The 14,258-nt window shown below is 37.8% G+C and overlaps 1 long non-coding RNA gene and 1 other non-coding gene across 16 annotated transcripts; one reads left to right on the top strand and one right to left on the bottom strand.

Moving 5' to 3' along the window:
* Positions 1-3,409: 3,409 nt before the first annotated feature.
* Positions 3,410-3,516, bottom strand: LOC130497213 (small nucleolar RNA R71). Its single transcript, XR_008936223.1, has one exon. It is a non-coding gene; the product is annotated as a small nucleolar RNA R71 (small nucleolar RNA).
* Positions 3,517-8,847: 5,331 nt separating this feature from the next.
* On the top strand, positions 8,848-13,438 carry LOC130496490 (uncharacterized). 15 transcript variants are annotated; one of them, XR_008935639.1, is made up of 11 exons: positions 8,850-9,411; positions 9,730-9,826; positions 10,005-10,178; positions 10,282-10,331; positions 10,437-11,273; positions 11,365-11,522; positions 11,612-11,737; positions 11,809-11,914; positions 12,052-12,426; positions 12,837-12,914; positions 13,037-13,438. It is a non-coding gene; the product is annotated as an uncharacterized LOC130496490 (long non-coding RNA). The 15 variants fall into 15 exon arrangements; XR_008935635.1 differs by having other exon boundaries at positions 8,851-9,411; positions 9,998-10,178; XR_008935634.1 differs by having other exon boundaries at positions 8,849-9,411; positions 9,730-10,178.
* The last annotated feature ends 820 nt before the right edge of the window (positions 13,439-14,258 follow it).

The following is a 14,258-nucleotide window of genomic DNA, read 5'->3' on the forward strand; positions in this document are numbered from 1 at the left end:
TTTCGCTATATCAATAGTCGTTGTCCCAAGTCTCCTTTCCTTTATAATCATCAAGTTTTGCTAATTTCCCATGTATTACCAGACTTTTAAATCAATAAAGAAAAAAACAGTGAAAGTTCCATCACTGGCTTTTTGTTATTGTTTGGGCTCGAATCCACTGAAGGAAAATACAAAATGCAAATCGTCGCTTTCTTAAGAGAACATGTGTCTGTGGTAAATACAAAGATGTCTGGACAAATAAACATTTTCTTTTTGGTAGTTTTTGCTATTCATTCAATCTGACACAGTTATGTCAGTCAACTGACACAGTTTACAGCATATAGGTTAAAAACCATATGTGCATGACTTTTCAAGTTATGGTCTCCCTATGCATACGTGTATTTTTTTTTTCCTGCTTAATCTGATATATCTATGAGTTAGCATCTAAAGCAATATCTTTAACTGTTATGCTTCGTAATTTCTTCAAGATTAATCAATATGCTTCTTTTGGTGATATAGAACTCTGTTCATGGTTATTATTGTCAACTTGTGATTGAGATTAAGCGCTTTAGGACACATCCAATGAAAAATACAAGAATAGCAGACAGAGATTATGCAATATAACAAACTGTTTCGGTTTTGAAATCAGTAACTGGTTGGCTGGAGCAGCAGTGGTGGTGTCTGACTGTCTGTGTCCGCGTCCTTGGGTCTTTGGCTGGATTGGATTTGTCAATGGAGAATCAGAGTCTGTCAACGAAAGGCTTGAAGGCGGCTATCTCTATTGCTAACCATCCAACGCCAGCGCTGCAAGCCCGCAACCACTACGGTCGCCTGTTTCACTCACGAAAATTTTCCCATCGCTGTGTTGTTGTCGTCTCCCTTGTGTGTGGACGATATCAATCGATGATACTTTAAATTAAGTAATGTGCCACGGTTTTATGAGTTATTCTTGGGTTTTGGGCTTATCGTTGAAGAAAGTAAGATTAAAGTCGCCTTCTTAGTCTTTTGTCCAAGGTTCATCGCAAATTTTAATTACTTAAAACTTAATGAATTATTTATAAGTCTTTAGTCTATCATAATATGTCTCATATTATGTCAAGTAATAAAAAACATCATTGATTATTGTAGTTACAAAAATCTTTCTATATATTAATTGAGAAATCACTTAAATTGACTTTTTGATGTGTCATTCATAGGTGAAATTTAAGATTAATTTATAATTTGATTGGTTGTTGGTATTTAGATTTTTCATTTATTTAATTAAATTTTTAAAAGAAAATTAATCTTTCAGTTACCTAATCTAATCTAAATTATTCGATAATAATCGATTCAGACGTTTAAAAAGAAACTAATCTATATTACCAAATAAACAATTAAATATCTTAAATATAGATTGATGTCTTGCATATTTGCATTGTTTTAACCATTCATTCATAAGCATTTTCATCATATAGAATAGGATTTAGACATGTTTAGGTTGCATTTTGCATGCATAAGTCTCTATTAGGTACTGGAGTGCCAAGTGAGGTTATTGGAGACATTTAGATGCACTTGGAGCTCAAAAGATGTGAAAAGGAGGATGATTGGACGAGAGGAGCCTGGAGCGACCTGCAGAGGTCGCTGTGAGACCTCGCTCCAGCCGGAGCGACCTTGACGACCAAAGTTAGAGCGACCACTCCAAGTCGCTCGGCTTTACACGGCTCGAAGACGAAGAAAATACCTCCAGAGCGACGCCTCGCAGCGACCACCCGAGGTCGCTCCCGAAGCCAGAGCGACCTCTCGGAGCGACTGGCCGAGGTCGCTCCGTGTTATCAGTGACCGATTTTTATTATTTTCAAGGACTTTTTTACAATTTATTGTGCACGTTTTTGCACTGAAAAACCTAATGTTTAAGTACTCTTTGTAGCCACCATTGGCAGATTATCTTTGATCATTTTGAATACACAAAACTCTCTCAAGAAAAGTTCTCTTTTGGCTTTGATTGTTCTTGTGTTCTTGTGATTTTCTTTCTACATCTCTATATGATTCATCTGAAATCCATCATGGTTTAAGAGGAATCATGGAGATTAGTGAGTAATCACCTTTTGGATTCATGGGTTAGGGTGATTAAGGGTGATTAGGCTAGTTCTAGGATGTTTTAGGTATAGATCATACTTGTTCCTTGCTAGTAGAGTGATCTTAATGCATCATTTGAGTAGGCCACTCAAAGGGTGATCTCTAGGCATTTTCCACCCAAAAGGTGTTTGATGAAATGCCTGAGTCAATTCTCCTAGGCTCTTAGTGTACTTTGCCAAAGATATTTGTTGTTAAAGATGCTAAGATAGCTAATAGACTTGTTAGTAATGATTGCTTGCATGTTATTCAACCAAAGACATTTGATGTTTGAGACATGTTAGCAAATGAGCATTCATCTAGACATAGAGCTTGCTTAGAATTGTGTCTAGGCTTAAGGTTAATAGTTTGATTGTTTCATTTGTCATCCTTAGTTCAAAACTTGATCACCCAAGGTCTGAAATCCCTATACCCATGAGTTCTCCTTTCCAATAGTTTAAAAGTATCATTTCTGTTACTTGCATTCTAGTTTTAGTTTAAAAACCATCCAATTCATTGATTGCACTTAGATTAGGCAAATACTTGCATTCTCTCTGCATTTGAATCCCTCAGATCTGGTTCGACAAAATACTACCACTATACTATCATTTGACTTAGGAGCCTCAAAACTCCTAACATCAAATTGGCGCCGTTGCCAAATTCTGAGTTTGATTTAAACATTGAGATTTAGTCATTTGCTTGAGACTAAGTCATTTTTATTTTTGTAAGTTACTGATTCTCTTCTTCACTCTTTGTGATTTTCAGGTGTATGAACTTGAGGAGCAAGGGTACATCAAACCTTGTTCCAAGAGCCGCATACATCAGAGCTTTAGAGAGAGAGTGTGCTAGAAAAAGAAGAGAAGAAGAGCAACAAGCTTTACTGCAGACACAGGAAGCTGAGATGGCTGATCCACAAAATCCTCTGAACCCCAATGGAGTAAACAATGCTCCACAAGGGCCCCAACAGCGACCAGCTCGCCCCATTGGCACTTATGACTGCCCTAACACCCATGGTCCTAGACTTGGAATCCGAGCACCAGCTGTGGCTGCTAACAACTTTGAGATCAAGTCAGGACTGCTAAACTGCATAGAGAACAACAAGTATCATGGTCTGGCTGTGGAGGACCCATTTGATCACTTGGATAAGTTTGACAGCTACTGTGGTATGTCAAAGACTAATGGTGTATCAGAGGATGTCTTAAAGCTCAAGCTATTCCCTTTCTCTTTGGGGGATAAGGCACGTCAATGGGAGAAGTCTCTACCAAGTGACTCCATCACCACTTGAGAAGACTGCAAGAGGGCATTCTTGGAGAAGTTCTTCTCTACCTCAAGAACTGCTAAGTTGAGGAATGAGATCTCCAGCTTCCAACAGAAGAACTTGGAAGGATTCAGTGAAGCTTGGGAGAGATTCAATGCTTACCAAGCTCAGTGCCCACACCATGGATTCTCTAAGGAGAGCTTGCTGAGCACATTCTACAGAGGTGCTCTTCCTAAGTACAGAGCCAGACTGGATACAGCTAGCAATGGGTTTTTTTTGGGGAGAACTGAGGAAGAGGCAGAGGCTCTAGTTGACAACATGGTTAAAAGTGATGCAGTCTACAGTGGAGACCATGACAGAAGCAGCAGAGGTGATGACAATCAAACAAGGAATGAGATAAAGGCTCTTCAGGAGAAGATTGACAAACTCATTGCTGATAAGGCCACACAAGCGCAGGTGAACTTTGTTGGCAACCCAAGCCAGGAGATACCTCCTCCTGTCAATGAGGTTGATGGTTTAGAAGGGCAAGAAGAATTGTGTTTCATCAACAGTAATGGTAGCTGGTACAAGAAGGAACCCAACTTTCAGTACAACAACTACCAACAGAAGCCCTATTCAAACAACCAGCAGAGTGGTTATCAGCCTCGAAACAACCAGCAGAGCAACTATCAGCCTCAGCAAAACTCCTCTCCTAGCTCCTCTGCCCCTCAACAGAGCAGCACTGATGCCTTACTGAAACAGATCTTGGAGTCTCAGACTAGAAGTGAGAAGCATGTGGGCTATGAGCTGAAGAACCTTCACTCCAAGATTGATGGGAGCTACAATGAGCTCAACAACAAATTCTCCCACCTTGCTTCTTCTGTCAAGAATTTGGAGAATCAGTTTGCTTCCATGAGCTCCCACCAGAACCGCCAACAAGGATCTCTACCTGGAAAGTCAGATCAAAACTCCAAGGAAGCAAAAGCTGTCACACTTAGAGTGGTAAGCAATTGACTCCTGTAACCTTCACCAAGGATGCTGAGAAACAAGGTGAGGAGGTGGCCATCAACCTAGATGATGAAGTGGTCATTGTTGATGAGAAGACAGATGCTGAGATCTTGGAGAAGATTGTGAAAGCCAAGGGTAAAGGAAAGGTTGGAGAAGAGAAGAAAACAACAAAAGATGGTGAATCTGCTGCTCCAGCAAATGAGAGCTCTCATGTCCCCCCTCCCTATGAACCAAAGCTTCCATTCCCTGGTAGATTCAAGAAGCAGCTGCTACAGAAGTACAAGGCTTTGTTTGAGAAGCAGATGAGTGAAGCTCAGGTTACAATGCCCATCATTGATGCTTTCATGCTGATTCCTCAATACAGCAAACTCCTGAAAGATGTTGTAGCTGCTAAGAAGAAGGAGATGGAGGGCATGATGGTTCTGAGTCATGAGTGCAATGCCATCATTCAGAGGCTAGATGCTCCAGAGAAGCTAGAGGATCCAGGATGCTTCACACTCCCCTGTGCTCTTGGACCTATGGTATTTGAGAAATGTCTGTGCGATTTGGGAGCTAGTGTCAGCTTGATGCCTTTGTCTGTGGCAAAGAAGCTTGGTTTCACTCAATACAAGAAGTGTAGACTCTCTCTGGTGTTGGCTGATCGATCAGTGAAGTACCCTGTGGGCATCCTAGAGAACCTCCCTGTGAAGATTGGAAGGTATGAGATACCTACAGATTTTGTGGTGCTTGAAATGGGTGAGGAGGCTCAAGACCCATTGATTCTTGGAAGGCCATTCTTAGCTACAGCAGGAGCTATTGTGAATGTGAAGGAAGGGAAGATTGACCTCCATTTGGGCAAGGAGAACATCCTCCACTTTGACATCAAGGAGAAGATGAGGAACCCCACTGTATTTGGACAAGCCTTCACCATTGAAGAGATGAATCCTCCTCCTGCTGATGATCACTTTGATGAGCTACCACCTGAGGAAGATGAGGTGTCAACTCCACTCTCTGCACCTAGTCCCGCCTGATCCAAAGGAGGCAAAGTCAAGCTAGAGACTTAAAACAAGCTCACTTGGGAGGAAGTCCCATGAGTATCCTTGTATATATTGCATTAGTATTTGCATTATCATTCTATTGCATAGAACAATGGGAAAGTGAAGTTGTGTGCAGGTATTGAGCATAAAGTCGGACACCAGAGCGATCTCATCGCAGCGACACATCTAGGTCGCTCCACCTGGGAGCGACATGTCCAGAGCGAGAGGCTGAGGTCGCTCGCGTCACACGCGAGTGGAAACACAAAAACCGACCTCAGAGCGATCTACTCACAGCGACATACCGAAGTCGCTCCAGCTGGGAGCGACCTGTCACAGCGACGTTCACACCTCGCTCCACGGTATGTAACACACAATCCCACTTTCCCTTGTATTTCACATTTCCATTGGGTACCTCACTCACACAGAGACTGTGTGATTTAAGTGTGGGGGAGGTACCAAGTATTTGATCATGTTTGTTTCCATGATTTTGAGTCTCATGCATTTCATATTACATTCTTATTTGCATAAAAAAAAAAATTTGAAAAACACAAAAAGAATCATTTAGTTGCATCATTTGCATTTTTAGGATTGAGTCTAGAAGCATATAGGTTGCATTCATGCATTAGGGGGATTTCAACCTTGTAAAGAGCTCATGCTAAGTATTGAATTTGTTGACCTTTGTAATCATGACAAGTAGCTTGAGCACCCTTTAGAAAGCTTGTAAACTTCGCGCCTTGAATGCTCCTCTTGAAACTCATTTGACTGTTGATACTCTCTCTTTGAAGCAAGCTCCTGTTTTAATGTCTCTTGCATATGGTCTCTTGTGTACAAAGTCATGGATATACACACTTGAGTTGTCCCATCTGTTTTACCAATCTTTTTGACAAACTCAAGTGGTACTCCACTCCCAAAACCCATACCTCATTTTTAAACCATCATTATTTGTTGAGTGAGGCCTCTTTGGAAAGCTTTACATGTGCATAATGTTGAGAGTATTGGGAACGACAATGCTTAGTCTCCATTCTTGCTAGATTAGTCACTCTATTATCTAGCTATAGGAAGGGGGTGAGTGTTGTGATTGTGATTTGGGAATATGAAAGGTTTGACTCTTTGTGCTTAAGTGATTAGTCTTTGTGGGATAAGTGGAGAAGTATCTAGCTCTTATTGTGAAAAGTCTTGGCCCCCAAATAAAAAAAAGAAAGTAAAAAAAAAAAGAAAAAAAAAAGAGAATAAAAAGGGGGCTAGCAAAGTTGTTAAGAGCTCAGATTTGTTTTAAAATTGTGAAAATCCCTTATTGATTTCAAAAAGAAAGAGTCTGATGTGAAAAATGTTCTTGGGATCCTTTGGTGAGAGATGTGAGTTGGGTTTGACACTGAGGAATAATTGAATATCTTGTGTGTTTGGGAAAGGGTAGAACAATGGAGATTGAGCATTGTATGCATGAGTTGATCCCTTTCTTATATATATTATGTGTAATGTCAAAGCTACTTTGTCTTGAGAGTAAACCACCATAAAAGATCATTTTGAACCTCTGATTTCACTTGCATTAAAGCCTTTGTCTTACCAAACCAAATGACTTGGACCAGTTGACCATTTGTGAGATGTCTATTGAGTTTGCTTCATAAATGTTAGAGAGATGTGGATTTGTGGTTTGTAGATGCATGGTTCATGAGTGTAGAGATCAAAGGAGCTGAGATAGGCTTAGAGAAGTTAGAGATGGATAAAATCTTTGCTCTTGCTATTTGGTATGATTATGCAAGGTTGTTAGGTTGAGAACTAAGAAGAGTTTCTTTTGGTTGTCAGTCCCCATTTTCAAGCTTTTTCTCCTTGGTTCTTGAAAGTTTACTTGTGGACAAGTAAAGGACTAGTGTGGGGGAGTTGATGTCTTGCATATTTGCATTGTTTTAACCATTCATTCATAAGCATTTTCATCATATAGAATAGGATTTAGACATGTTTAGGTTGCATTTTGCATGCATAAGTCTCTATTAGGTACTGGAGTGCCAAGTGAGGTTATTGGAGACATTTGGATGCACTTGGAGCTCAAAAGATGTGAAAAGGAGGATGATTGGACGAGAGGAGCCTGGAGCGACCTGCAGAGGTCGCTGTGAGACCTCGCTCCAGCCGGAGCGACCTTGACGACCAAAGCTAGAGCGACCACTCCAAGTCGCTCGGCTTTACACGGCTCGAAGACGAAGAAAATACCTCCGGAGCGACGCCTCGCAGCGACCACCCGAGGTCGCTCCCGAAGCCAGAGCGACCTCTCGGAGCGACTGGCCGAGGTCGCTCCGCGTTATCAGTGCACGATTTTTATTATTTTCAAAGACCTTTTTGCAATTTATTGTGCACATTTTTGCACTGAAAAACCTAATGTTTAAGTACTCTTTGTAGCCACCATTGGCAGATTATCTTTGATCATTTTGAATACACAAAACTCTCTCAAGAAAAGTTCTCTTTTGGCTTTGATTGTTCTTGTGTTCTTGTGATTTTCTTTCTACATCTCTATATGATTCATCTGAAATCCATCATGGGTTTAAGAGGAATCATGGAGATTAGTGAGTAATCACCTTTTGGATTCATGGGTTAGGGTGATTAAGGGTTATTAGGCTAGTTCTAGGATGTTTTAGGTATAGATCATACTTGTTCCTTGCTAGTAGAGTGATCTTAATGCATCATTTGAGTAGACCACTCAAAGGGTGATCTCTAGGCATTTCCCACCCAAAAGGTGTTTGATGAAATGCCTGAGTCAACTCTCCTAGGCTCTTAGTGTACTTTGCCAAAGATATTTGTTGTTAAAGATGCTAAGATAGCTAATAGACTTGTTAGTAATGATTGCTTGCATGTTATTCAACCAAAGACATTTGATGTTTGAGACATGTTAGCAAATGAGCATTCATCTAGACATAGAGCTTGCTTAGAATTGTGTCTAGGCTTAAGGTTAATAGTTTGATTGTTTCATTTGTCATCCTTAGTTCGAAACTTGATCACCCAAGGTCTGAAATCCCTACACCCATGAGTTCTCCTTTCCAATAGTTTAAAAGTATCATTTCTGTTACTTGCATTCTAGTTTTAGTTTAAAAACCATCCATTCATTGATTGCACTTAGATTAGGCAAATACTTGCATTCTCTCTGCATTTGAATCCCTCAGATCTGGTTCGACAAAATACTACCACTATACTATCATTTGACTTAGGAGCCTCAAAACTCCTAACATCATAGATGAATTAACATACTTTGTTAATGAAAACTATAAAATCATAGATTTCATTATATATATTTACAATTAATATAAATACATATGATATTATATAAATATTTATATAAATGGTTTTAAACATATTTATGTTAAATAGTTTATTGATAGTGAATACAATACATCATATATTGCAGAAAACTAATTAACTTAAATTTACTAATATTTCTTATACTTACTCACTATATATATTCTAAAAAGTGCCAATGAATGCAAAACAATCTATACTATATTAAAAGGCAAATACCTTCAAAGGAGAGAGTGTCCAACTCAGCAAATTAAATCAACCAATCATGAAAAGATTTTTCGTCCACGTCACTGATGTGCAAAACGTCTCTGCCCTTTCACTTTTCGTCGATTCCTTTGTCTTCCTCTTTGTCCATTCCCTTTCTCCAACTCTTCTGCAATCAAACCTTCACTAACCTCATTAATAGCACCGTTTCGCCTTTATTCCTCTGAAACTATATATAATACTCTTCTTCAAATTTTAATCTCAATCAAAACTCTTTGTGCTCTCTACGATGAATCCCAACGGAGAATCCACTGTCTCCGGAGGAAACAAGACGGCAAGGCCGTTATCTCCTCTCCCAATCTGATTGAACCAATCGTGAACACTGGTGTCTCATCCGGTTGATCGATCAGCAAAACGTGTGTCTCCTCCGGCGTATCCGGTGTCTTTTCCGGCGTATCGATCAAAGCTAGGGGCAAAGTCGCTGCCTCCTCTACCATGCCGAACAAGCCAAACGTTCGCAGCGCTGTTTCTTCCGGCAAAGTTTATGAATCGATGTTCTTCGAAGACGTCACTCTCGGACCACATGAAGGAGAGGTTAGGTTTCGGCTGATCCATTATCAGAAATTAGATCTTATAAATCATATCAACATGCATTGAAAATGTTAGTGTTGTGTCGTTGAAACTTTCCATACAGCATTCGCAGTTAAGAGGCTCCTCTGTTCCATAATGCATTCGAACTTCTCTTACATTAATAATAAATTTGAAATCTACACTTACGTTCAATACTGTTCTGTTTAACCAGTAAAATTCACAAAACAAATTAAAGACACTATTATATAAAGCCGCATTTATGTGAACTCTGTAAAAACAATAATATTATAAGATTCATTTTCTGCTTAACAATGGAGGCAGAACTCGAGGTGAGTAGGGCAAGTACTATTATTATCAGTAGTACTTCTTTATATCTCGGCATTCCTCTTCTTGCAAGCATTGGTTCAGATTCCAAAAGGTTAAATCTTTATACTTTTTCTTTTCTTTTATATTCTATTCTTTCTTTGATCAACACTGCATGAATGAATCATATAATAATAATCAGTTTTGATTCAGACATGTTATTCTTTGATTGTACTCACAGTTTTGGTAACTTTTTTAAAAAATGATAATATTTATTGTTGTGTAGAAAACAGAGAGAAGAAGAGCACTGTGAAGTATTATCAATGGAGAAAGAGATTTACAGAATATATAATTCAAGAGAAGGGATATAATGTGTTTGGATGTTTATGAACAGCATGTTTGATTTCAGACATGGTGGATCTATCCATAAGCTTTTGATGGATAAGAAACGTGGAAGCAAAAGAATCGTAGGTTTCAGTTTCTTTTTTTTCTTTTGGGACATCATTAGGAAAATGTGTCTGAAACAAAAAAAAATGGATTCTCATTTTGTTGGTTAATGTAATAATGCAGGTGTTGAGACTATGGTGGAGAAGCAGCTTACCTGTGACTGCTACTTTGAGGTACTGGATTTGAGAATCAAATTTGTTTTTTATTGTGTAAAATTGCTGTGAGGAGTTAGTAACTGATTTAGATTGTTTGTGTTTTATTGTCTCATGAGAGTGAAGCTGAAATGCAGTGTGTCAAGAACCTCACTGAAGAGGAAGAGACTCAGCAAAAGTGTGATACTAAATGCAGAGGAAAGACAAGGAGAAGAAGAGAAGAAGAACATGCAGCAAAACCAACAGTGAGGATGTTAATGATCATGCAGACAAGAAACCAGAGGATCATCAGAGGGATGCTGACTCAGTAGATGATTATTCAGAAGAGAAGTTCAGTGAGTTGATACAGTGGCGAGGTAGAGAACTGCAAGAGCCTTGTGGATGCATCTCAGTTCTTGGATTCTAAACAAGGATCATTCCGGGACATTGGTACTTCACCAGTTTCAGGAGATTCTCAGAGAATCAAAGAAACACAAACAATTGTAATCTTGAAGCCTGAACCAAATGGACTGGTTCCTGGTTCATCACCTGGAACACAAACTACATGCAACAATGCGAAAAGTGGGAAATCCGGTTCTCGCTTCATTCTCAGTAGAATCAGAAGAAGACTAAAATCTTCTGCTAAGAAGAATCCATGTAATGCTGATTGTAATTATCCTTTTTTTGCTGCTACAATGTTGTTGTTGTAATTATCATAATGATAGTGACATACACATGTCCAAAATATTTATAAATGAAATTTGACAATCGTGAGAGTCCGTTTGGCACTATTTGTGATCAATATACTTTGACGTTGTGGGTTCGAGTAAGGCATTGTCTATTTTGTTTTCCCTCTCAAAACCTGTCTATTGTCTTCAGATGGAAAACTAAAGAAGCGTATGCGTATCCATCCATCTGATATCACCATGAACATTGGGAAAGGTGTTCCTGTTCCAGAATGTCCAATCAAAACCTTGGTAAAAAGTATTGTGATTTTTCCCCTTGGTTTACCTCCAAAATAGAAAAAAACATTTTATAAAGATATTACTAAGCTATGTGAGATGTGACACTGCAGATGGAAAGACGTAAAGCATGACAACACAACACCGTCACTTGGCTAGCTTTCTGGAATGATCCTATCAAAAAGAGTTTAACTATGTATTTTTGGCAGCTGGCAGTGCCTTAAAAGGTCAGAGTGACAAGGAGAAGTATGAGAAAGCCAAAAATCTTACGGTAGGCAGCTTTCATTTTTTTTTAGGCTTGTGCTTACGCTATTACTGTTTCTCTTTTTTAGCAACAGATTTCTTTTTTTCTAACTGCAGAACAACATAGACAATATAAGAGCAACTTTCACCAAAACTTTTACATCTAAGGATGTTACAAAGAAGCAAATTGATGTCACTACTTATCTCATTGATAAACTGGCGGTTAGGACTGGAAATGAGAAGGTAAACTTTGATTTAAGCTTCGGTTCGGTTAGGGAGCAGGATTGATACCTACCAATAGCTAATATAAGCAGGATCATGAAGAGTGCGTTGCCTCCCAACGGAATGATCGGTAAAGATGCTAAAGATACAGTCCAGGAATGCGTCTCCGAGTACATCAGCTTCATTACCAGGGAGCATGTTGTTTCTTCTCTTTAATTGCGTCTGTAACACATAATTTTTTTTCTTTGGAATTTAGATTATTAGGTTAATTTGTAGCTTAGAAAGTCTTTATGTTTTTCTCTGATTTTCGAATTTTGAATTTCTGATTAATGCAGAGCCAGAGACAAGTGCCAGAAAGAGAAATGGAAAACTGTGAATGGTGAGGATTTGTTGCGGGCAATGTCAACATTAGATTTCGAGAATTACTTGGAATCCCTTAAAGCTGTACCATGCGAGGTACATTGAGGTAGGTTACATTTACTCTTAACCCCTTTATTTTTTACAGAGCCTATTATAGTTCCACAGATTAGTAAGTTACTCGCCAATGGAGATACTAGCAACATTTTTCTATGTGTTTTGTTGTTGGCAATCTGCTGTCAACAGATAAAGTTCATGAAGCATAACGTCGATGCAGTCTCTTTGCAATGGTGTGATGCCTTCAAGCAAAAGCAAAAAGCCAGTCAGCAGAACATTTATTTTGAGAAAGCCAGGTTTAGTTTTTATGTATTTTAATTTTACTGGAACAAAAAGATTGAAAGATGAAAAACATTTGACTTTGGCTTAGATACTGAGACATTAGATAAGACTTTTGTAAAACCAACACTTGGTTCAGCCTTTTAATGACTGGTCAAATGCTGGCAACAGAGGAGGTGATGTGTTTTTATCAGAGGAAGAGATAAGGGCTAGAAGTAATGAAACGCTTGAGAACGAAGATATACAGCAGTTGATGAGGTTTTTTTCTTTTTCATATTGTGATTGAGAGAAGATGGTCAACAACCTACAATTTTAAATTATTATTTGTTTAAAAATGCTCGAAAGTAAATAATGTGAAGTAGAGCTTGAATGTAAACAAAGAGAGCGTGAGGGTTGATTTTGTTGTGTGTTTGTATTGGAAAAACAGGTGGTTGTTCTTAGCGTGTCTTCACTGTCCATGTAGAGGCTGTGAAGCAAAGTGAAGAAACATCTATCTATAATGAAGGTCAATCTCTTCTTATCAACAGCTCTTTTTTTTCTTTTCTTTTCAACATGATATCCACAACATATACATGTCATTGTGAATGGGTTTAAGGTAATTTATAATTGTATTGGGCAAACACTTAGGTGTGACGTCATTCAAAATTAATTTTCCTTCAAAGGTGTGTGGCTGGAGACATCAATCCCTTACAAGTAGTGGGTTGTTTCTCAAAGGTCAAAAATACTCAGCTTAGAGCGGTACCACCTCCATCATCATTTTTAAGGGTTATTCCGGAGAACTAAAAACACAAATTTTGAGTATTTGTATTCACTTTATCTGATTTGTTATGAATCGAATCACTGGTAAAAGTTCAGAGTTTCTTACTCCATTTTCAAATGTTTATGTGAAAGATTCAAACCTTTCATTTAGTTAATATCATTTCTTTAACTTTATGCTATGTAATTAAGGTGTTGGTCATTTAGGCCACCCACGTTTGTCTCACTTTAGCTTTTGGCGATTAGTCAATCCTTTGATGTTTTTCCTATTAATTGTGATTGGTTTCTAAAGCAAAGTTCGTCATCTTTCTACCATACAAATCTTCGAAATCAATGACCACAACAAAAAAAAAAATCACAAACACGGCTTACATACATTCATTTAGATAAAGTAACGGTGTTCAATCCACATGTCGGTTCGTTTTTTTTTTTTGTTTTTGGTTTTTCAGTTTATAAAAATAAGCTACCATATTAATATCATATCTAATTTGGTTTAGTTTGGTTTATGTACTAACGATTTTCGGTTTATTTGGTTTTATATTGTTTTTCATTTTTACTATTAAAAATATAAATAAGAAAACTATTAATATCATAATAGTATTAAATAACTATATCTTAGCATAAATATGTACCAATGAAAATATGTTTTATTTAATTTAATGAAAAATGAGATTTTTTTTAAACTTAGAAAAAATAAAAGAATTAATAAAATCAGTGTTTTCATGTATATATTACTAATTTTATTATAAATTTCGTATATATGTATAGTAGTATACTAACATATTTTATTTAATTGGTTTCTTCGATTTATTAGGTTTTATCGGGTTTACGCCGAACCATATTCAGATACCGTTATTCCTTAAATTAACATCCATTCGGTTTATTCGGTATTACCAAATTCAAATCATTTTTTCTATTTCGGTTCAGTTTTACTGGAACATTTTTAAGTAGAGTAACATCTATGTTGGATTGGTAGAGGATGTGACTTTAGTTATTTTGATTTAGAATGTATGTTGTAAGTTTTTTTTTCTGTGACTTTAGATTAGATTGATGTAAATTTATATTAATTATTTTCAAAATACTAAATGTATAT

This window comes from Raphanus sativus, chromosome 6 (assembly GCF_000801105.2).
Source record: "Raphanus sativus cultivar WK10039 chromosome 6, ASM80110v3, whole genome shotgun sequence".
Lineage (NCBI taxonomy): Eukaryota > Viridiplantae > Streptophyta > Magnoliopsida > Brassicales > Brassicaceae > Raphanus > Raphanus sativus.